General features: G+C 49.4%; 1 protein-coding gene across 2 annotated transcripts in view; it reads left to right on the top strand.

Moving 5' to 3' along the window:
- LOC143956815 (uncharacterized) overlaps positions 1 to 23,823 on the top strand; it is a 155,518-nt gene that overhangs the window by 130,032 nt on the left and 1,663 nt on the right. The gene's annotated exons all lie outside the window — the stretch shown is intronic.

Raw genomic sequence — 23,823 nt, 5'->3', positions numbered from 1 at the left:
AGTGTATAGAATCCCTGAGAGTCACAATACGGTTGAATGGAATCTCTGATCGGCAGATCTGTCAGACAGAGATCTGTGTGTGTGGGTGGTGTCCTTGTAGACCAGGCAGAGGAGAAATCTTTACAGCACGGAGGTCTTTATTGGGGTTTTGTTTATTTTTTGGTTACTGGTTTGCGTGGGTTTGGATCCTTTTGGTTCCCATATTTTCTTTCAGAGGAGAAATAACCATGTGGTGGAAATTGATTGTAAGTCCCGTGTCTGGTGTGGGGGGTGTACATGAGGAGTGGGAAGAGGGAGTAACACAAGGATTCTATCTTGTAGGGGATCCTGAGGAACCCCAGAAGTGTGTGCTGATTACTAGACTGATCCCCAACCCCCATAGTGCACCAGATTGTATGTAAGATTTGTATCTGCCTGTGTGTGGTTAGCCAGATAGATATGTGTTGAGTCTCCCTCTAGTGGTGGTCAGAGGTATTGCCGACTGTGCCCAGTGTATCATAGCTGGTTTTATTGGCTAATAAGGATGAGCCAAACACCACCCCAGGTTTGGTTTGCAGCAGAACTTGCGAATTCGGACAAACACTGTTAAAGTCTATGGGACATGAATGTGAAAAACCAAAAGTGCTAATTTTAAAGGCTTATATGGAAGTTATTGCCATAAAAAGTGTTTGGGGACCTGAGTCCTGCCCCAGGGGACTTGTATCAATCAGATTATTATTATTGTTATTGTTATTGTTAATAATAATATATATTTTTTAAAACACCAGTTTTTTTCGGGAACAGTGATTTTAATAATGCTTAGAGTTAAACAATAAAAGGTGTAATATTCCTTTAAATTTCGTTCCTGGGGGGTGTCTATAGTATGCCTGTAAAGGGGCGCATGTTTCCCGTGTTTAGAAAAGTCCCTGCACAAAATGACATTTCTAAAGGGGGAAAAAAAAGTCATTTAAAACCACTTAAATTGTCGGGTCTCGGCACTATAGATAAGTCATTGAAAAAAAAGAGCATGGGATCCCCCCCAGTCCATTATCAGGCCCTTTGGGTCCGGTATGAATACTAAGGGGAACCCCGAAACCAAAATTTAGAAAAAAAAATCTACACCAGGCCCTTCAGGTATGGATATTAAGGGGAACTCTGCTACAATATTTTTTTTTTTTTTTTATGGCTTGGGGGGTCCCTCTAAAATCCATACCAGACCTTTATCCAAGCACACAACCTGGCAGGCCGCAGCAAAAGAGGCGGGGGGGGGGGGGCGAGAGAGCACCGCTCCCCAAAGCACCTTGTCCCCATCCCCTTAAAGGGTCTCATCCCCACAACCCTTGCCCGGTGGTTCTGGGGGTCTGCGGGCAGGGGGCTTATTGGAATCTGGTAGACCCCCTTTAACCAGGGGACCCACAGATCTAGGCCTACACCCCCCCCCCCCCCCCCATGTGAATTGGTAACCAACCAATTCACAAAAGTGTAAATTTTTTTTTAAAAAAGACAGAAGTCACTTTGGGACACTTAGGCCGGGTTCACACTATAGCGATGCGGGAACGCCGCAAATCCGCGGCGTTTTCCCGCATCGCTCACCTCCCGCCGGCAGTTCACACTGCCCTATGCGGACGGCTGGGAGTGTCAATGTTATGTCAATGACACCCCCAGATCCGTCGGCATATCGCAGTGCGATCTGCCGACTCGCACAGGAATCGGATCGCATGGTGTGAACCCCCATGCGATCCGATTCTGTCGCGGACCCAAAAAAGGGTCCCGTGCGAGTTTGCTGCGGGAGCGCTGCGAGTTCAGCCATACTATCTGTATGGCTGAACTCGCAGCGCTACGGAGATCGGATGTGATTTGCTGTGCGAATCACATCCGGATCTCCCCCCGCAGCGGTGTGAACCGGGCCTTAAGGCCGGGTTCACACTATTGCGAACTGGATGTGGAATCCCCGCACACAATCCGCAATAGCCGGAGATTTTGACCGGCTGTCTGTGAGGCCGGTTCACACATCTCCGATGCGGCTCTGGTGTGAATTTGCACAGGAGTCCTGTGCTTCTATTGGTCCCTTTTCCAGGTCCGAATTCGGCCAAAAATTTGGGCTGAAATGGGGCCCGAAACGGGGGGGGGGGGGACACACACCGGACCTCCTGCTGTGAGCGGCATCGATATTAGGAGTGAACCTGAATGTGAGGAGAATTGTCACAATGAACGTTTTATACACCAATTTCTATAAGGTGGAGACAGATAAACACGTAAAGCATGTTTCCAATGAACATGACCACCTTGGCTTTGTTTATGTCCTTTATTATAAATCTTCCTATACTACAATAGATTATCAATATTCAATTTTAAACACATACCCCTCTCCCCAGTTAACCCCTTGTCCCCCAAAGTACATTTATAAACCGAGCAGTATATAAGGGGTTAATGTAAGCTCCCGGTTGAGCTTTCTGTTGATTTTTAGCTGTAAAAGTGACCGGGTGGCATTTGAGCACTTTTATGCGGCTCTTAACCCCTTCATGACGGAGGGTAAAACAAACCTCAAGACTGGACCTGATTTTGCAACTTTGACATGTGTTAGTAAAACCGAACATGTGATCCCAACTACTTAGTACATCCAGCTAAATTATACCGCGTGATTATTAGGACATTGGCCTTTATTTTGGTAAATGGATATCTACTGGGGTTTTGTTTATTTTTATTTATAATATTAATGGAAAATTGGCCCAAAATAGTCGATTGAATTTACTGTAGCTGTATATTTCTTGCTATTACCATAATTTACCACCAAAGAAGAACCCAAAATAGCTGGCTCCCCTGCGTGAAATCACGCTGCTGTACGTGATCTCGAGAGGTCCGTATAACAAGCGCATGCCCGCTGCACAGCGGGAGTGTTGATGTTCCACATAACCCTTGCTTTGTTTAATCGTTTGAAGATCATGTGGAACATCCAAAATGGTGAACCCTTCTAGGTGGATAAGATTGAACCCTTCTCATCCAAGGTGGTGAACCCTTCCCGTCCAAGGTGGTGAACCCTTCCCGTCCAAGCAGGTGAACCCTTCCCGTCCAAGCAGGTGAACCCTTCCCGTCCAAGCAGGTGAACCCTTCCCGTCCAAGCAGGTGAACCCTTCCCAGTCCAAGCAGGTGAACCCTTCCCAGTCCAAGCAGGTGAACCCTTCCCAGTCCAAGCAGGTGAACCCTTCCCAGTCCAAGCAGGTGAACCCTTCCCAGTCCAAGCAGGTGAACCCTTCCCGTCCAAGCAGGTGAACCCTTCCCGTCCAAGCAGGTGAACCCTTCCCGTCCAAGCAGGTGAACCCTTCCCGTCCAAGCAGGTGAACCCTTCCCGTCCAAGCAGGTGAACCCTTCCCGTCCAAGGTGGTGAACCCTTCCCATCCAAGGTGGTGAACCCTTCCCATCCAAGGTGGTGAACCCTTCTAGGTGGATAAGTTTTAATATTCCCATCCAAGGTGGTGAACCCTTTCCATCCAAGGTGGTGAACCCTTCTAGGTGGATAAGTTTTAATATTCCCATCCAAGGTGGTGAACCCTTCCCATCCAAGGTGGTGAACCCTTCTAGATGGATAGGATTGAACACTGTCTTTCCGGTTTGGTTGATGCCCATGAGGTCATTTGGAGATGCCATCGGAGATCCTGGGTTGCTTCAATCGTCTGGGAGAGTCACAGATCTGGATATCCAGGCTTTTATGATTCGGTGTCGCTGACATCCAGGTCCACCAGTTACGGTAAGAGTGTTCAATCTTATCCACCTAGAAGGGTTCACCATCTTGGATGTTCCACATAACACTTTTTTTTATTTAATTGTTTTGAAGATCATCACTTCATGATTATGGATTCCCATTAAATTTTTCTTTTTCAGGATCGGATTCGTGTTATGGGACTTATCCTCTTATTTTTATTTTATTCATTTCATTACATTGGACTTTATTATCCATTTTTCATTGAATGGTTATTTGTTCGTTGTTTGTGTATGCGCTTGTTGTATTTTGGTGCCTAAGTACTCGGCCTATGTTACGTGCCAATCGATATGCAATTGCACTGGGTGTTGGCAGATTGGATGCAGATTGTAGGCTAACAGATATGCCAGACGGAGATCTGTGTGTGTGTGGTGGCTCATCAGACCAGTCTGCGGAAAAACTGTTCGGTAGTGGCGGGCTTTTGATTATTTGTGTGGTTGAGAACAGTGGGAAGAGTGATTAACACTGGGGTTCAAGCTTGCAGGATAGCTGGAGCAACCCTAGAAGCGTGTGCTGACCACTAGACTGCTCCCCAACCCTCATAGTGCACCAGATTGTATGTAAGATTCGTATCTACCTGTGTGTGGTCAGCTAGCTGGATTGGAGTCTCCCTCTAGTGGTGGCCAAAGGTAGTGCGGGCTGCGACAGTACCACATGGAGCTTTTACATGCTTAGTAAAGGCTTCCCTTTATTCCTTTAATTTCGGACACGGAACGCAAGTCGCGTTTAGCTAGTCGCCGTGGGCGTGCGTAATCGTGACATATGTTAGTTGACGTTTGAACCCGTAGTACAGCCCAGAAATGATAAAGAGCATTTTGCTTTTTTTTCTTATCCTACCTGAAACCCACCGAGACATTGACACTATTTTTTTTTTGTCAATCGGATATTCCTCAGAACGGGCGTACTTAGAATTACAACCCAAAATGCATCCCGCTCCTCCTGAGTGTGGGGGACATCACATGTGTGATGTTTTCTGTGTCTGGACTGATTATATGCCAGACATTATCTTGTGTATCACAAATAGGGATGAGCTTCGTGTTCAATTCGAACATACGTTCGACTTGAACATCGGCTGTTCGCACGTTTGGCAAATACCGAACGTTATGGGCCGTTTGCGCCAAATTCGTGTGGCGCTCATGGCCCACAATGCACTGCGCCATCGCAGTGCATTGCTGGCTCATGATTGACAAGCATGCTCTGTGACCCCGCATGCTTGGGCAATCACAGCGCCGGCAGGGAGGAGAGCCATGATTGGCCACAGGCATCCTGCCTGTGGCCAATCATAGCTCAGGCTGTGTAGTACATGCCCCACACTATATAAGGCCGCCAGCGCGTTGGCCTTGTGTAGTGTGTTGGCATCTGTAGGAGTAATGCCCCGTACACACGAGCGGACTTTTCGACATCCAAACTCCGGCGGACTATCCGATCGTGTGTGGGCTGCAACGGACTTTAGCGAAGCTAAAGTCTGACGGACTTTAGAAATGAAGCATGCTTTAAATTTTCCCGACGGAACTCCGCCGGACCCGGTCCCCTTTGAAAAATCCGCTCGTGTGTGTGCTACTCCGACGGACTAAAACCGACGCTAGGGCAGCTATTGGCTACTGTCTAGGAACTTCCTACGTCGAATCCAGTCGTACGTCATCACGTTCGACTCCGTCGGAGTTTGGTGTGATGGTGTGTGGTCAAGTCCGTTCGGTCGAAAAGTCCGCCAGAACTCCGCCAGAACTCCGTCGGAACTCCGGCGGAACTCCTTTGGAGGTCTGTCAGACTTAATCCCTCTCGTGTGTACGGGGCATTAGTGGGTGTTCTGTGTACCTTCAACACAGTATACACCGTTCATTATTGCCCGATTTTGCGTTCTTGCTCTTCTGTAGTGGTTGTTGTCTGCGTGCCCTGACCGCAGTATACACCATTATATCCACCTATATAGCTAGCTATATTGCTCTTTAGTAATAGAGCTTGCAGTCAGCTGTAGGAGATTGTGCCTGTTGTCTGCGTGCCCTGACCGCACTATACACCGTTATATCCACCTCTATAGCTCTTCTTCTCTAATTGAGCCATCTGCAGGAGTTAGTGGGTGTTGTGTGCCTCCAGCACAATATACACTACCCAATTGCTGGTTTTCCCATCTCCCTTCAGGCCATTACCATGTCTGAAAGGCCAACCAGGAGAGGCAGACAGGCCCGAGCCGATAAAAGTGGGCAAGCAGGCTCTGTGTCTAGAGACAACAGTGCTGGTCGTGGACGCGGTGCGTTGTCATCATCAGCACGTGGCCATGGGACATGCTTGTCCTTCTTTTCGACAGCTGGACGTGTTGAGCCGCATCATGCCGAAGACTTGGTAGAGTGGATGACCAAGCCCTCTTCATCCTCCTCATCCTCTCTCACCCAGGCTCAGGGTACTAGCAAAGTAGCTGCCAACGCATCGTCTTCCCTCGTCTCAATGTCATCATCAGTGACTCCTTCCCTAGACCCACCACGTCCTCCTGAGGAGTCCCCTGAACTCTTTGAGCACAGTGTTGGGTACATGCTCCAGGAGGATGCCCAGTGTTTTGTGGGCTCTGATGATGACATTCAGCTAGAGGAAGGCAGTAGCGTGAATGCAGAGAGAGGGGATGCTCAAGAAGGACAGCAATCTGGCAGTCATGTTCCACAAGCTGCATCATACTGCCAGATTTGCTCCAGCGATGAAGGAGGGGATGATGAGGGAACTGACTCCACGTGGGTGCCTGGTAGGAGAGAGCAGGAGGAGGAGGAGGAGGCACATGTCCAATGAGGCAGGATGCCCTCCGGGGGCCAGCTTAGGGGCAGCACACCGATTGAATCACACCACAGAGCTCCGCCTGTGCAGGGCGCTGCCTCTGTATGTTATTCTAAAAGTTCTTTGGTGTAGGCCTTTTTTTGAGACTAGTGCATCAGATCGCACCGCTGCTATTTGCAACATATGTATCAAGTGTATCTCGCATGGCCAAAACATCGGCCGCTTGGGCACCACATGCTTGACCAGACATATGTTGACCTGCCATGTAGCTCGTTGGCAAGCGTACCTCAAAGAACCACACCAAAGAACAAAGCGGGCCTCTCCTTGCTCCTCATCAGCTGGGATCTCCAACCTCACTAGACCTTCAGTCCTCTCTGAAACCTGCTCTGATAGGAATGAAGGTGTAGAATTAGATGTGTCACAGCCAAGTGCTTCCGGGCACTCTGCTAGCAGTACACCCACGTCCGATTATAGCAGGCAAATGTCCCTGCCCCAGCTGCTGGACCGGCGAAAGAAGTTCACTCCCGCCATCCACATGCCCAGCGGTTGAACGCTAGCTTGGCTAAATTGCTAGCACTTCAACTGCTGCCTTTTCAGTTGGTAGACTCGACCCCCTTCCGTGAGTTTGTACAATGTGCGGTTCCTCAGTGGCAGGTCCCCAAACGCCACTTTTTCTCACGGAAGGTGATTCCGGCTCTCTACCGGCATGTAGAAGGCAATGTCCTTGCCTCGCTGGACAGGGCGGTCAGCGGTAAGGTGCACATTACCGCTGACTCATGGTCCAGCAGGCATGGACAGGGACGTTGCCTGTCTTTCACGGCCCATTGGGTCACTCTTCTGGCAGCTGGGAAGGATGCAGGACAAGGTGCAGTAGTGTTGGAGGTTGTTCCGCCACCACGCCTCCAAAATGCTACTACTGGTTGTTACACACCTCTCTCCTCCACCCCCTCCTCTTCTTCTTCCTCCATGGCCTCTTCCAGTGCTCTGTCCTCAGAACCACCGGTGCTCCGTAGGCTTTCCAGGGGCTACACAAGTACGCAGGCAAAACGATGCCATGCCGTGCTTGCACTGGTTTGTTTGGGGGACAGGAGCCACACTGGGGCAGATATTTTGTCAGCTCTGCAAGGGCAGGCCGAGAGGTGGTTGACGCCACACCAGCTTAAGCCAGCAATGGTGGTTTGCGACGGGGACAACTGACCCATGTGCCCTGTGTGGCTCACGATCTTAACCTGGTGGTGCAGTGGTTCTTGGGCAGGTACCCAGGCTTACTGGATGTCCTGAAGCAGGCCAGGAAAGTCTGTGTGCATTTCCGCCGATCATTTAATGCCTGTGCTCGGCTGGCTGAGCTCCAAAAGGAGTTGAACCTGCCCAAGAACCGCCTTATATGTGACATGCCCACCAGGTGGAACTCAACGTTGGCCATGCTGCAGCGGCTTCAAATGCAGCAGAGGGCCATCAATGAGTACCTGTGCGACTACGGCACCAGGACAGGGTCAGGGGAGCTCGTTTTTTTTCTCACCACGCCAGTGGGGCATGATCAGGGATGCATGCACTGTCCTGTCACCGTTTGAGGAGGCCACAAGGGTGGTGAGCAGTGACAGTGCATGCATCAGTGACACTGTACCTCTTGTCCACCTCTTGGAGCATACGCTGCGTGGAATAATGGACAGGGCACTTGAGGCAGAACAGAGACAGGAAGAGGAGGACTTCCTTGCCTCTCAAGGCCCCCTTTATCCAGTCAGTGTTCCTGCTGTGCCACCCATCACACAGGATGAGGAGGAGGAGGAGGAGGAGGATGATTGTGTCAGCATGGAGTTGGAGGCTGGCACTCGGCATCAGCAGCAGTCTTGTAGGGATGATTTACAGTCCCAAGAAACCCATGGACTTGTACGTGGCTGGGAGGAGGTAGCTGCGGATCATGTTGTCCTTGGTGACCCAGAGGACTCTGGACCGAATGCCTCCGCTATCCTACGCTGCATGGCCTCCCTGATCCTGCAAAGCCTGCGGAAGGATCCTTGTATTCTTCGGATCAAGGAGAGGGACCATTACTTGCTGGCCACTTTTCTTGATCTATGGTACAAGGGTAAATTGACGTCCTTTTTTTCCCACAAATAGAGCTTTCTTTTGGTGATATTGGATCACCCCTGCGTTTTTTTTTTTTTTTTTGGGCTATAAACAAAAAAAGAGCGACAATTTTGAAAAAAAAGCAAATTTTTTTTTACATTTTGCTATAATAAATATCCCCAAAAAATATATAAAAAAAACATTTTTTTCCCTCAGTTTAGGCCGATCCGTATTCTTCTACATATTTTTGGCAAAAAAAACTCAATAAGCCTCTATTGATTGGTTTGCGCAAATGTTATAGCGCCTACAATATAGGGGTTAGTTTTATGGTATTTTTATCATATTTTTTTTTTTACTAGTAATGGTGGCGATCTGCAATTTTTTTTTTTATTTTTATTTATTTATTTTATTTTTATTTTTTTTATTGTGACTGCGACATTATGGCGGACAGATCGGACATTTTTGACACATTTTTGGCGACCTTTGGCATTAATACAGCGATCAATGCTATAAATTTTGCATTGATTACTGTAAAAATGACACTGGCAGGGAGGGGGTTAACCACTTCCCGATAAGGAGCAGATGATCAGTGTCCTGTCACTGGGCGGAATGGGGAGATGCTGCGTTTACACTGGCATTTCCTCGTTTTTCAGCACCGTGACACGATCACAGGCACCCAGCGGACATCGAGTCCGCGGGTCCTGCCGGTGTCCTATCATATAAGGTCCCCCATCCGATAGTGTCCGCTGTGTACTGCCCATGCTCAGTACACAGCAACACAGATTCTGAAAATAGCCGAGGATGAACGGCGCCTGCGCCATGAGTCCAGGTTTTAGCCCCACCATCCAAGTGGACATAGAGTAGGAATATAAAAGAGCGGAGTGCAGCGAAGCCGAGCCCTAAGTGTGGCGAGCCAAGCTCGAGGGCCCCTTTCATTTTCACAACCTTATGTCTGCTTGGATAGTGGGGCTACCACCTCCACTCACGGCGCAGGCGCCGTTCAGCTTCGGAGATTTTCCGAAGCTTCTTCTGCCCCGTACTGCGAATGCGCAGTACGGGGTGGACACTATATGATGGCCGGACACTATCTGCCAGAACACCGGCATGGTCACGGAGCTCGCAGCAGGCACGCGCGCATGGCGGGAAATTCAAAGTGATGTACAGGTACGTTACTTTGCCCAGCCGTGCCATTCTGCCGACGTATATCAGCGCAAGCCGGTCTCTAAGTGGTTAACCGAGCATATTCTTTCTCATTCAGGCCAGTGGGACATGGTCCGACACCTGAAGAAGAAACCAGAAGAAACCTCCTGCCAAGGAGAAATTAGCATAGGGAATCTAAAGCCCACGTCATTTCCAGGCACTACTACTCCACTATGGTGTCATTTCTCTGTGGCAACTTTCTACTGAGGAAGACTATGGGGTGTTCCTCCCTATTAACCTCTTGAGACAGAATGGCTTCTAAGGCCGCGTACACACGGGCGGATTGTCCGCCCAACTAAGTTCGTCAGACAGTCTGACAGACAGTCCGTCGTACTTTTGAATGAACGGACTTGACCACACACGATGAACGAACAGTCCGCTGAAAACTTGCGCGATGACGTGTACAGCACGTACGACGGGACTAGAAATACGACGTCCAATACACTGCAATGCAACCTTCGGTCGTGTAAATCCTTTCTGAGCATGCGCCATACTTAGTCCGTCCAACTTGCCTACTCATGAGCGGACTGTCCGCTGAAACCAAGTTTGGACGGACTGTCTTACGGAAATTCCGAAAGACTTGGTTCGCCAGACTGTCCGCTGAAAAAGTCAGCTGAAGCCCACACACGAGCGGATTGTCCGTTGAACTGTGTTTCAGCGGACTAAGTTGGCCGGACAATCCGCCCGTGTGTACGCAGCCTAAGTCTTCAGTGGAGGCATCCATTTGGACAATAATTTCTTACAGCGGACCTCCAGAAGCAATAGTGTCGAGGTTGGCGGACAAATTGATGGTCCATGAATGAAGGGACCTGTTTGTTTGTGATGAGACTGGGCCAGAATTGAAGATGGGACTCCTAGTCTGTGGTGAAGATAACAATGTCATTGGAAGGGACACGGATACAGCTTTCCTGTGTGCCTCGAGAATGTGATAGGGTTTTACTCGGACCTTCACATTTGTCTCTGGGACTATGTCATGTGTGATCACCCTGGTAAGACCGAACGGCCCTGAAAAAAGCTACCTACTCTCATTCTTTTCAGGGATTCAATAGTTTTGTGTGGTAGATTTGGCATGGCTCTCTCTTCCCAGGTTGGTGTAATTTATTATTGAATTCACTGATCTTTTCTACCACCTTGAATGGCCTTTGTCACCTGGCCCGGAACTTACTTTTCAATGTGGGTATGAGTACAGCTACCTGGTCCTAAACCTGGAACTCTAAGTTTGTACACCCTTCTCTCTACCTCTTGTGCCTTCTGTAAATGTTCCTTTTACCAGAGGCATCACCTTAGCAATTCTTTCCCTCCCTTGGGTGATATGCTCCACCACCGTCTTGTATAGAGTTCACTTTCCCAGGTCTTTTTAACCAGGTCAAGCAACCCCCATGGCCTTCGCCTGTACACCAACTCAAACAGAGAAAACCCAGTTGAAACTTGCCGTGAAGGGTGAAGATTGGGCCCTTAGTGTCTAAGTGGCCCTGCACCTGGACGGATAAGTGAAACCCCTTTATTTTATTATTGTGGGGTGTCCCAGTGATTGCGGTGTCCATACGGGGGAATTCTGGGCTAGCTGTGGGTGTTTGAAAAGTGTACCTTTTTTGCTTGTGTCTGGCTGTTTCTTACCTGTATGATGCACAAGCCATTTTGCCTTGGTTCACCATGGTGCACGTTTGTTTGTAAGTGTGCCGCTGTGCTCAGCTGTTTGTTTGTTTGGCGGCCATGATGCACAGTAGCCTTTTTCTGGGTGCACAAAGATTTGCGTTGTAGGCAAATACAGTCACACCCATTCGCTAGGACCACACACATGCGTACGCGTGCATGCACAGAAGGTTCCAGCCCATGTGGTGCTTCCAGAAGGCAGCTGTTGGACACAAAGCAGGCTCTGAACAGACACTTGCAGTGGTTCATTTTTCCTTACCCGGGTCATGTGAGTCACCTGGTATTGCTTGGCAGGCTAAAGGTGCCTAGCAGGATTGTTACACAGGGGCTTGGTGAGCCCCATTAAAAGGGTCTCCCTTCTGAGGTGTTTTAATACTACAACCAAGTACTCTTTGTTTGTGGCTGTTAAATGTCTTCCAAAAAGAGGAGTGGGACTAACACCACAGGGAAGGGCACACCTATATCATCAGTAGTTCCTCGTGAACCTAGTCATATCCCTAGTGTTGTAGTCCCTGAAGGACCAGAGGCTTCCAGGAAATCTGAGCCGCTGAGTCAACTCAGCTGCTTCACCCTTTATGACTGAGGACAAACTGTCCTCAGCCCTAGCCAGGTTAGAGCACAGGATTTCCGGCATAATTGCCTCCATCCTACAGGGTGGCAGGAAGCTTGACAGATCCCCCTCCCCAGAGTTTCCTAGTCTGGAGCAGGAATGGGTTGAGGATGGGGAAGAGCTTAAAGCTCAGGATTCGGTGGAGTGCCCGGCAGATGAGTCTTCTTCCGAGCAATCTGGACAAGAAGATATCAAGTCGATGTCTGCCTCTCAGTCACAGAGGCTTCTTATCCAGACCCTGACCAAAATGGTTCATTCTGCCTTTAAGTTGTCTCTTGCAGAGTTGACGGAGCCCCCCTGGTCCTCTTTGGGATCTCTGAGGCCTCTTTAGGTCACACAGACTTCCCCTCTACATCCCCTGTTGGAACAGGTGGTGTACGCCGATTGGAGGCTTTCCTTTTTATATCCCATGGATAAAAAGTTCATTAAAAAAATGGAGCATGCCAGCCGTAGATGCAGCAGTCTCTTCCTTAAACAAGAACTTAACTTGTATGGTAGATAACACACAGGGCTTGAAAGACCCTGTTGACAAGAAATTGGAGTTATTATTAAAGACTTTTCTTTGGCAAGTTCAGATATTAGGCCAGCTGTCGCAGCAATTGGTATTTGCCGGGCCGTAAAGGGTCTGGTCAGATGGCCTGATAGGCCCAACCAGGAGGATGATCTGCCTGAAAGTAGGACAGATATTCCTCCAGTGCTTTGTTTTGGTGTTGATGCTTTAAAGGATTCAATACAGCAGGTTTCTCGTCTGGCTCTGTTGTCTGTACATATTTGCAGACTTTTATGGCTTAAGAACTGGTCAGCCGAGCTTCCTTGTAACAAGTTATTGGCAGGTTTCCCGTTTCATGGGGAACGTTTATTCGGTGATCACTTGGACAAATATATCCAAAGGATTTCCAGAGAAAAGAGTTCTCTACTTCCTGTGAAGAAAAGCACCAGACATCCCTTGTTCAAAAACCCAGGGACTGCTTCCTTAAATGTCTTAGCGTCAGGGCGGTTCCGCCGCCAACAGGGCACTAGGGCCAGGGGCAAGCCAAAAGGCCAGGGCCAGAAAAAATCCTGGGTCCAAAATTCTTCTAAAACCACCACCAAGCCCTCCATTTGAGGGGACGCCCCCACTCCATCGGATGGGGGGAAGACTGCTGCACTTTGGAAACATTTGGACAGAAAACAATTCCGGACGAGTGGGTCACCTCAATTATATCTCGCGGTTAGAAGATGGAGTTGCGGGGGGGTTCCCCCTCAGAGGTTTCTAAGATCCTTCAAAAAAAGAAACATATTGCTTCAGGCACTACATTATCTAGGGCATCAAGAAGGGATTGTAGAGGTTCCTGTATTTGAAAGGGGCACCGGGTTTTACTCAAACCTGTTTATGGTTCAGAAACCAAACGGGGGACACAAGGCCGATTTTGGACCAAAGGTCTTTGAACAAGTATCTATTGATACAGTTCTTTCAGATGGAGTCTGTCTGCTCAGTAGTAACCTCACTCCAGAGGGGAGACTTTCTAGTTTCCATCGATATAAAGAATGCGTAGTTACACGTACCTATCTTTCAGCCTCATCAGAGGTCCCTATGTTTTGCAGTAGAAGAACGTCATTTTCAGTTTGTGGCTCTACCCTTCGGGCTTGCTACAGCTCCCCGGGTGTTCACAAAGGTCCTAGCACCAGTACTGGGTCTTTAAGGGCCCAAGGGATCCTGGTGCTTGGGTATATGGGCTAGTGATGGACGAACTTCCGACAGGACGTTTCGCAAACGTGAACCACGAACGTGGCAAAAAGTTTGCGAACCGCAAAGTTTGCGGTGGGCCCCATTGACTTTAATGGCGAACCTTAAAAACCTCCAGGTCATATTTTCAGCCACAAAGTACTTACTAGCTGTGCACACATAGTCCCACAACATGGACACTGATATAACAAAAGTATTAAGTGAAACTGGGATCGACAACGACAAGCGTTCTTTTTTTTTTTTACCTGTGAAATTTTGACAATTCAGGAGCGCATGAAGGCCATGGAGGAGAGGCAAGGTCAGGGCAAGCTATGAAGGGGGTTGCAGGAGATGAGAAGTGCCACAGTCAGGGCAGCTCAGTCCTGTGCCAGTGTCCCACTGACACCAGCACCGTGATAGAGAGCACTGAGACCACACCAGCACCGTGATATATAGAGAGAGAGAGCGAGCACTGAGACCACACCAGCACCGTGATAGAGAGCACTGAGACCACACCAGCACCGTGATAGAGAGCACTGAGACCACACCAGCACCGTGATAGAGAGCACTGAGACCACACCAGCACCGTGATAGAGAGCACTGAGACAACACCAGCACCGAGAGAGAGCACTGACACCACACCAGTACCGTGATAGAGAGCACTGACACCAGCACCATGATAGAGCACTGAGACCACACCAGCACCGAGATAGAGAGCACTGAGACCACACCAGTACCGTGATAGAGAGCACTGACACCAGCACTGTGATGGAGAGCACTGAGACCACACTAGCACCGAGATAGACGGCACTAAGACCACACCAGCACCGAGATAGAGAGCACTGACACCAGCACCGAGATAGAGAGCACTGACACCAGCACCGAGATAGAGAGCACTGACACCAGCACCGTGATAGAGAGCACTGACACCAGCACCGAGATAGACGGCACTAAGATCACACCAGAACTGAGATAGAGAGCACTGAGACCAGCACTGTGATAGAGCACTGAGACCACACCAGCAATGAGATAGAGGGCACTGAGACCACACCAGCAATGAGATAGAGGGCAATGAGACCACACCAGCACTGAGATAGAGGGCAATGCGACTACACCAACACCGAGATAGAGATCACTGACACCACACCAGCACCGTGATAGAGAGCACTGACACCAGCACCGTGATAGAGAGCACTGACACCAGCACCGTGATAGAGAGCACTGACACCAGCACCATGATAGAGAGCACTGACACCAGCACCGTGATAGAGAGCACTGACACCAGCACCGTGATAGAGAGCACTGACACCAGCACCGTGATAGAGAGCACTGACACCAGCACCGTGATAGAGAGCACTGACACCAGCACCGTGATAGAGAGCACTGACACCAGCACCGTGATAGAGAGCACTGACACCAGCACCGTGATAGAGAGCACTGACACCAGCACCGTGATAGAGAGCACTGACACCAGCACAGTGATAGAGAGCACTGACACCAGCACCGTGATAGAGAGCACTGACACCAGCACCGTGATAGAGAGCACTGACACCAGCACCGTGATAGAGAGCACTGACACCAGCACCGTGATAGAGAGCACTGACACCAGCACCGTGATAGAGAGCACTGACACCACACTAGCACCGTGATAGAGCACTGAGATCACACTAGCACCCAGATAGAGGGCACTGAGACCACACCAGCACCGAGATAGAGGGCACTGAGACCACACCAGCACCGAGATAGAGGGCACTGAGACCACACCAGCACCGAGATAGAGGGCACTGAGACCACACCAGCACCGAGATAGAGGGCACTGAGACCACACCAGCACCGAGATAGAGGGCACTGAGACCACACCAGCACCGAGATAGAGGGCACTGAGACCACACCAGCACCGAGATAGAGAGCACTCACTCCAGTACCGTGATAGAGAGCACTCACTCCAGCACCGTGATAGAGAGCACTCACTCCAGCACCGTGATAGAGAGCACTCCCTCCAGCACCGTGATAGAGAGCACTCCCTCCAGCACCGTGATAGAGAGCACTCCCTCCAGCACCGTGATAGAGAGCACTCCCTCCAGCACCGTGATAGAGAGCACTCCCTCCAGCACCGTGATAGAGAGCACTCCCTCCAGCACCGTGATAGAGAGCACTCCCTCCAGCACCGTGATAGAGAGCACTGACAGCAGCATTGATACCAGCAACTCGCTGCGGGACCCAAAAAGATGAAACCGCTCAACCGCTTCAAACAGGAGTGTACGGGCATATCGTACGGTGTACTTTTTTTTGTAGAAGGAAGTGAGCCAAAGGTAGAAAAAAGGTCCATGTGCTCGATTAAATAAATCGTTTATAGAGTTATGCATATACATGGTCTACTGGTCACATGTGTTGAATTCCTCTGAGATCCATGCCTCATTCATTTTTATAAATGTCAGGTAGTCAACACTGTTGTAAGCTAGGCGAGTACGCTTATCAGTCACGATCCCCCCCCTGCTGCACTGAACATCCTTTCGGACAGGACACTGGATGAGGGGCAAGCCAACAGTTCCATTGCAAATTGGGCAAGCCCTGGCCAGAGGTCAAGCCTGCCCACCCAGTAGTCCAGGGGTTCATCACTCCTCAGAGCGTCCCTCTTCTTGCAGGCGCTGTTGGATTGGTACCCGCAACTCTTTCTCTGGGAGTGGGAATTCCTCCTCTGCCAGCGCACACAAAAGCAGAATGCAGCATTTCTCGAAGCAAGGCCTGGAAGTGCTCCATTCTGACAGCCCTCTGTGATGGTGGTAACATTTCCGCCATTTTGTGTTTTTACCGGGGGTCTAGTACGTTGCTACCCAGAACTGGTACTTGACCTTTATGCTTTTTATACGGGGTCCCTGTTAAAACACTGGAGCATGAAGGCCCCCATTTGCACTAAACTGGAAGCGGTGTGGTGGTCAGGCTCCTGCTCATCATCCAGGATAATGTCGTCCTCCTCGTTCTCCTCTCCCCATCCACGCATAACAGGGATCCCAGAAAGCTTTAAAGCAGGCATATGCAATTAGTGGGCCTCCAGCTGTTTCAGAACTACAAGTCCCATGAGGCATAGCAAGACACTGACAGCCACAAGCATGACACCCAGAGGCAGAGGCATGATGGGAGTTGTAGTTTTACAACAGCTGGAGGTCCATTAATTGCATATCCCTGGTTTAAAGCATGCTCTTCTTGCTCCTCCTCACCCGCACTGGCACCATCCTCCTCTGACTCCTCTTCAGACTCCTGTTGTTGATTTGTCTGAGAGTAGCCCCCCCTGGGAATTCATCCAGCATTGCGACTTCCTCCATCTTCCTGCTCCTCCACGACTTGATTAACCAGTTGCCGACCGCCGCACGCCGATGTACGTCGGCAGAATGGCACGGGCAGGCATAAGGGCTTACATGTACGTCCCTTGCCTCCCGCGGGTCGGGGGCCCGATCGGGCCCCCGCCCGGTGCCTGCGGCGGTCGGTTTTCGTCCGGGAGCGATCCGGAACGAGGGGGCAGCCATTCATTCATGGCCACCCCCTCGCGATCGCTCCCGACGAATAGAAATCCCCCGTGACATCACTTCCTCTCCTGTAATGTAAACACAGGAGAGGAAGTGATGTATTCTCTCCTCCGTGTCGGTATTTTTCGTTCCGACACGGAGGAGAGCGGATCGGTGAGTTGCACCAACACTCTACACACACAGTAGAACATGCCAGGCACACTCACACCCCCCCTTTACCCCCCGATCACCCCCCCCAATTACCCCTGCCCCCCAGTCACAGTGACACCAATGTCATTTTTTTTTTTTTTTTTTTTTTTTTGCATTGGTGTCATTTGTGAATGTAATAACTGTTAGGGCAGTTAGGGTTAGCCCCCTTTAGTTCTAATGTACCCCCCTAACCCCCCCAATAAAGGTTTAACCCCGTGATCACCCCCCGTCGCCAGTGTCACTAAGGCTGGGTTCACATTGCAGCGGTTTATGAGAACGAATGTGATTCGCACCGCACTGCAGTGCAAATCACATCCGATCTCTGTGCGATTCGAGTTCAGCCATTCGCCGCACCCGCCGCACCCGCCACACCCGCCGCAAATTCGCACGGGACCCTTTTTTTGGCCCGCAGCAGAATCGGATCGCATGGGTGTTCACACCATGCGATCCGAGTTTGCAGATCGCACTGCGATATGCGAACTGATCTGGGGGTGTCAGTAACATTTCACTGACACTCCCAGCAGTTCGCATAGGGCAGTGTGAACTGCCGCCGGGAGGCATGCGATGCGGGAACCCGCCGCGGATTCGCGGCGTTTCCGCATCGCTCCAGTGTGAACCCAGCCTAATAAGCGATCATTTTTCTGATCGCCGTATTAGTGTCACAGGTGACGCTAGTTGGGCAGGTAGGTATTTAGGTTCGCCGCAGCTTTTTATAGCGCCAGGGACCCCCATATACTACCGCATAAAGCCCCCTGATTGCCCCCTAGTTAACCCTTTCACCAGTGATCACCATATAACTGTTACAGGTGACGCTGGTTGGTTAGTTATTTTTTTATAGTTTCAGGGCACCCGCCATTTATTACCTAGTCTCACTAGTGTACCCCTAAATTTAGGGGTGTCTACTTTCCAAAATGGGGTCATTTGGGGGGGGTTGTGCCATCTTGGCATTTTATGGCCTTCAAAACTGTAACGCCCTTAGAAAGCCTGAAGGCGGTGCTTGGTTTTCGGGGCCCCGTACGCGGCTAGGCTCCCAAAAAGTCCCACATATGTGGTATCCCCGTACTCAGGAGAAGCAGCAGAATTTATTTTGGGGTGTCATTTCACATATGCCCATGGCATGCGTGAGCAATATATCATTTAGTGACAACTTTGTGAAAAAAAAAAAAAAAAAAAGTTTGTAATTTTCCCGCAACTTGTGGCAAAATATAAAATATTCCATGGACTCAACATGCCTCTCAGCAAATAGCTTGGGGTGTCTACTTTCTAAAATGGGGTCATTTGTGGGGGTTTTGTGCCATGTTGGCATTTTATGGCCTTCAAAACTGTAATAGGTAGTGAGGAGTGAAGTCAAATATTTACGCCCTTAGAAAACCTGAAGGCGGTTCTTGGCTTTCGGGGCCCCGTACGCGGCTAGGCTCCCAAAAAGTCCCACATATGTGGTATCCCCGTACTCAGGAGAAGCAGCAGAATTTATTTTGGGGTGTCATTTCACATATGCCCATAGCATGTGTGAGCAATATATCATTTAGTGACAACTTTGTGTAAAAAAAAAAAACATTTTTTTGTCATTATTCAATCGCTTGAGGCAAAAAAATAAAATATTCAATGGGCTCAACATGCCACTTATCAATTTCCTTAGGGTGTCTACTTTCCAAAATGGGGTCATTTGGGGGGGTTTACTGCCCTGCCATTTTAGCACCTCAAGAAATGAGATAGGCAGTCGTAAACTAAAAGCTGCGTAAATTCCAGAAAACGTACCTTAGTTTGTAGATGTGACAACTTTTGCGCAAACCAATAAATATACAATTATTGACTTTTTTTTTACCAAAGACATGTGGCTGAATACATTTTGGCCTAAATGTATGACTAAAATTGAGTTTATTGGATTTTTCTAATAACAAAAAGTAGAAAATATCATTTTTTTTCAAAATTTGCGGTCTTTTTACGTTTATATCGCAAAAAATAAAAATCGCAGAGGCAATCAAATACCATCAAAAGAAAGCTCTATTTGTGGGAAGAAAAGGACGCAAATTTTGTTTGGGTACAACATTGCATGACCGCGCAATTACCAGTTAAAGCAGCGCAGTGCCAAAGTGTAAAAAGACCTCTGGTCATTTACCAGCAAAATGGTCCGGTCTGAAAGTGGTTAATGACACAACGCAATGCACACTCCATAAAGAAGGCATAAAGTACCATGTCACTGATGGCGCCATGGCTGCGACTGACCAGTTTGGTGATCTAATAAAATGGCTGCAGAAGTCTGCATGCGTCGTGCATGAGCAGCCACTGGCGCGGTGAAAAAAAAAAGCCCCCCAGAACCTGTTCAGAGTTCGTACAGGTAATCGTTAACTGCACGTTTCTGCTGGAGCATGTGCCTTCTTAAGGCGGCCGTCCCTAGGTGAGTGTTGGGCTTACCGCGACTTATGCATTGACTGCAAAGGCTGCAGATGGCAACACTATTGTCAGCAGCGGGCACGTTAAAAAAGCCCACACTGCAGAGCCATGTGCCGGCGTCCTGGGAGCGCCAGATGTGACCATACATGGTTGATGCCTCGCTCCTTATTGTCATGGTTTTGCAATAGTGTTTGTCTGCTTACCTGTCTCCATGTGTTCATCTCTAGAGACCAGCCGACCCTCACCTGACTGCTTTTGTAATCCATCCTCTGGTATGACTCCACCCTAGCTCCTATCAGAGAACTCTATATTAACCTGTGCACTGCAGGCCAACCCTGCTGATCAACCTTTGTGTGTTCAGCTTCCTGTTACCTGCTGTGTGCTCTTCTGTTGTTTTGTTACCGACTTTGGCGTGTCCTTGACTATCCCTGTTTGCCTGTGATCCTGACCTTTTGGCATGTCCCTGACTATTCCTGTCTGCTTGTGGCCCCGACCTTGGCTTTGTCCCTCACCATCCCTATCCTCCTGTTACCTACTGTGGGTGCGAGCTGGGGGACCCTGGGGGTCGTGACCTGGAGCCAGTTGCAGCCAAGTCCTCACCACTAGAGGCTCTGGTGAACACCTGCTGGCTCTTAGACTCCGCGCCCCAGGGAATCTTACGCTCTAACCCTGGTGGGATGCGTCTTAGTGTTCTGGTGGCCCTGCCTTCCTTATCACCTTGACCCCTGTCCACAGCAGTCCGCCGTAGGTTCCACAACCTTGCGGTGCACTCCTGATCCCTATGGTGTGCATCTGTCACCTGGCCTCAAGGTGACCTGACACTGATACATTAGCAGTCTGCTTTGTCCCTCCTGTGCAATCTAAGTTCTGCCTGCTTCTCTTCTCTATCTGCTAGTCCATATTTCCCTCTGAACTCCCCTCCTCTTCCTCTCTTGTGGGCACCCACGTGACATCACTAGACACATCATCGACATCACCTTCCCCACCGCTATAATTAGAGATCTTGGAGTAGGCAGCAACACCGGGGACCAACCTCCTCCTTGGGCTGATCTGGGTACTGTCGTCAGACTGCTGAGTGGCGGTTGTTGCTACCTCCTCTTCCTGTTCCAATACCAAGAGTGGCTGCTCATCGGCAATGTCTTGTGATGGATCAGAAAATAATTCCTGTGACTCAAGCGGAAGGTATATGGTGGTGGTGGTGTTGGTGGTATTGTCTTTGGGGGTGCACACAGCAGAAAGTGAAGAAGAGGGTGCAGATCGAGATGATGAGGAGGGTGCAGAAGAGTATGGCTGAATGAGCTACTCCACCAAGTCTGGTGCGTCCTTTGATGTAATCGCACGCGCCTTCTGCAATTTGCGACTTTGGCTCAAGCCTGTTGCTCCTGCCCTACCCCTGCCACCCCTGCGGAAGGGCCTGCCTCTTCCTCTGCCTGTCATTTTTTAAATGACCCTGTGACTAAAGTCTCTAGAGAAGTGCAGTATGTATGTGGAAGAAGGTATATAATACCCCGCTTCAATCTGTCGTTTTTGGGGGCCACTGGTCTATCACACCAGTTATAATCCTTTTTTTTTTTTTTTGCGTTTGTCACTCTTTGTAGTATCGCTGCAGAACCGCCCAGCAGTCACAATGCTGCACAGTGGAAATGCACTATACTATGCTTTCTATATGTACAAGTATTTTATACGTGTATTACACCACTATATACTGCACACCAGATAGTACACCTATACCAGTCCTTAAAAGGACCCTTGTGGACCTAATAGTAGATAGCTAGTAGCTAGTGAATTGCAGACTGTCCCGGCTCCAAAAACCACACTGTCCCTCTCTACACTGAGAAACGACAGCTGCAGAATTGGTCAGCAGCACTGCAGTGCACTATAATATGACTTCTATATTTGAAAGAAAGTATATTATACATGTACAAGCATATATACTGTACACCTATAAAAGGACCTTTGTGGACCTAGTAGCAAGTGATTTGCAGACTGTCCCTGATCAGAACACCAAACTGTCCCTCAGTCCCTACACTGATAAAAGACAGCTGCAGAATCGGGCAGCACAGCAGTCAGCAGTACACCATAATATACTTTCTATATTTGAAAGAAAGTATATTATACGTGTACAACCCTATATACTGTACACCTATACCAGTCCTTAAAAGGACTTTTGTGGACCTAATCGATAGCGATTTGTGTCACTACAGTCTGTCCCTGCTCCACACAGCAACCTCTCCCTACACTGACAAAAGACAGAATTTAAAATGGCCGCCAGATCAGGTCTATTTATAAGGTAGGGGGAATGTCTAATTGTCCATATGCTGAAATGTCTCAATTGGCTGTCCTGTACCCCATGATGGATGTGTCATGGGTCAAAGTTCTTCACAATGTAAACAAATATGGCCGCAGCGAACAGCGCCGGAAGTCCACGAACGTGCAACATTCGGGTGAACCGCAAAGCCATCTCTAATCTGGACGACCTCCTGCTCAGAGATCACTCAGTACAGGCTCTAGAACGGAGCATAAGATACACAGTGCGGTATTTGAAAAGCTTAGGCTGGATCATAAATACCGAAAAGTCAGTCTTGAGACCAGCTCAAAGTCTAAGGTATTTAGGTCTGATCCTAAACATGGTCCAAGCAAGAGTATTCTTCCCATCTGTAAGGATCTTTGCCCTGAAGTATCAGACAGGTGCAAACAGTCCATTTTACATCAGCCTTTCCATAGGGCTGCATGGACCTTCCGATCAGGTCCTCCTGATGGGGCTGCACGGACCTTCCGATGGACCTTCCGATCAGGTGCTCCTGATGGGGCTGCATGGACCTTTCCGATCAGGTCCTCCTGATGGGGCTGCATGGACCTTTCCGATCAGGTCCTCCTGATGGGGCTGCATGGACCTTTCCGATCAGATCCTCCTGATGGGGCTGCATGGACCTTTCCGATCAGGTCCTCCTGATGGGGCTGCATGGACCTTTCCGATCAGATCCTCCTGATGGGGCTGCATGGACCTTTCCGATCAGGTCCTCCTGATGGGGCTGCATGGACCTTTCCGATCAGGTCCTCCTGATGGGGCTGCATGGACCTTTCCGATCAGGTCCTCCTGATGGGGCTGCATGGACCTTTCCGATCAGGTCCTCCTGATGGGGCTGCATGGACCTTTCCGATCAGGTCCTCCTGATGGGGCTGCATGGACCTTTCCGATCAGGTCCTCCTGATGGGGCTGCATGGACCTTTCCGATCAGGTCCTCCTGATGGGGCTGCATGGACCTTTCCGATCAGGTCCTCCTGATGGGGCTGCATGGACCTTTCCGATCAGGTCCTCCTGATGGGGCTGCATGGACCTTTCCGATCAGGTCCTCCTGATGGGGCTGCATGGACCTTTCCGATCAGGTCCTCCTGATGGGGCTGCATGGACCTTTCCGATCAGGTCCTCCTGATGGGGCTGCATGGACCTTTCCGATCAGGTCCTCCTGATGGGGCTGCATGGACCTTTCCGATCAGGTCCTCCTGATGGGGCTGCATGGACCTTTCCGATCAGGTCCTCCTGATGGGGCTGCATGGACCTTTCCGATCAGGTCCTCCTGATGGGGCTGCATGGACCTTTCCGATCAGGTCCTCCTGATAGGACTGCTTGTCCCAACACTGGGCCTAAGGTACTCAGACCGAATTGAAGGGCTATATGGAGACAGACCTTTTAAAAGATTGGGAGACGCAATGTTTCCTGGGAATGGGAGGACGAGTCTCCTCTCTCAGATGTTGTCTTGAAAGACTTCTGGAAAGATATTACTGGTGAGTATAACTTGGTTATTACATTTTCCTCTTAATGACTTCAATGGGGTTTCTATTTGCATCTGCAATGTTTGGGTTTTCAGATTTGTGAAACATGCCCACAAGTCATTTCCAAGCACATCCCCCTCCCCCAATCACTATGCAGCACAATGCTCTAAATGAGAACAAAGAATGAGATTCTCCTGCAGGAAATTGTAATAAA

Source organism: Lithobates pipiens, unplaced genomic scaffold (genome assembly GCF_037356315.1).
Source record: "Lithobates pipiens isolate NorthernLeopardFrog02 unplaced genomic scaffold, aLitPip1_a1.2 Scaffold_41, whole genome shotgun sequence".
In the NCBI taxonomy this organism is placed as follows: Eukaryota; Metazoa; Chordata; class Amphibia; order Anura; family Ranidae; genus Lithobates; species Lithobates pipiens.
Note: the sequence above shows the minus strand (reverse complement) of the source record. Positions and strands in the feature narration are given on the sequence as shown.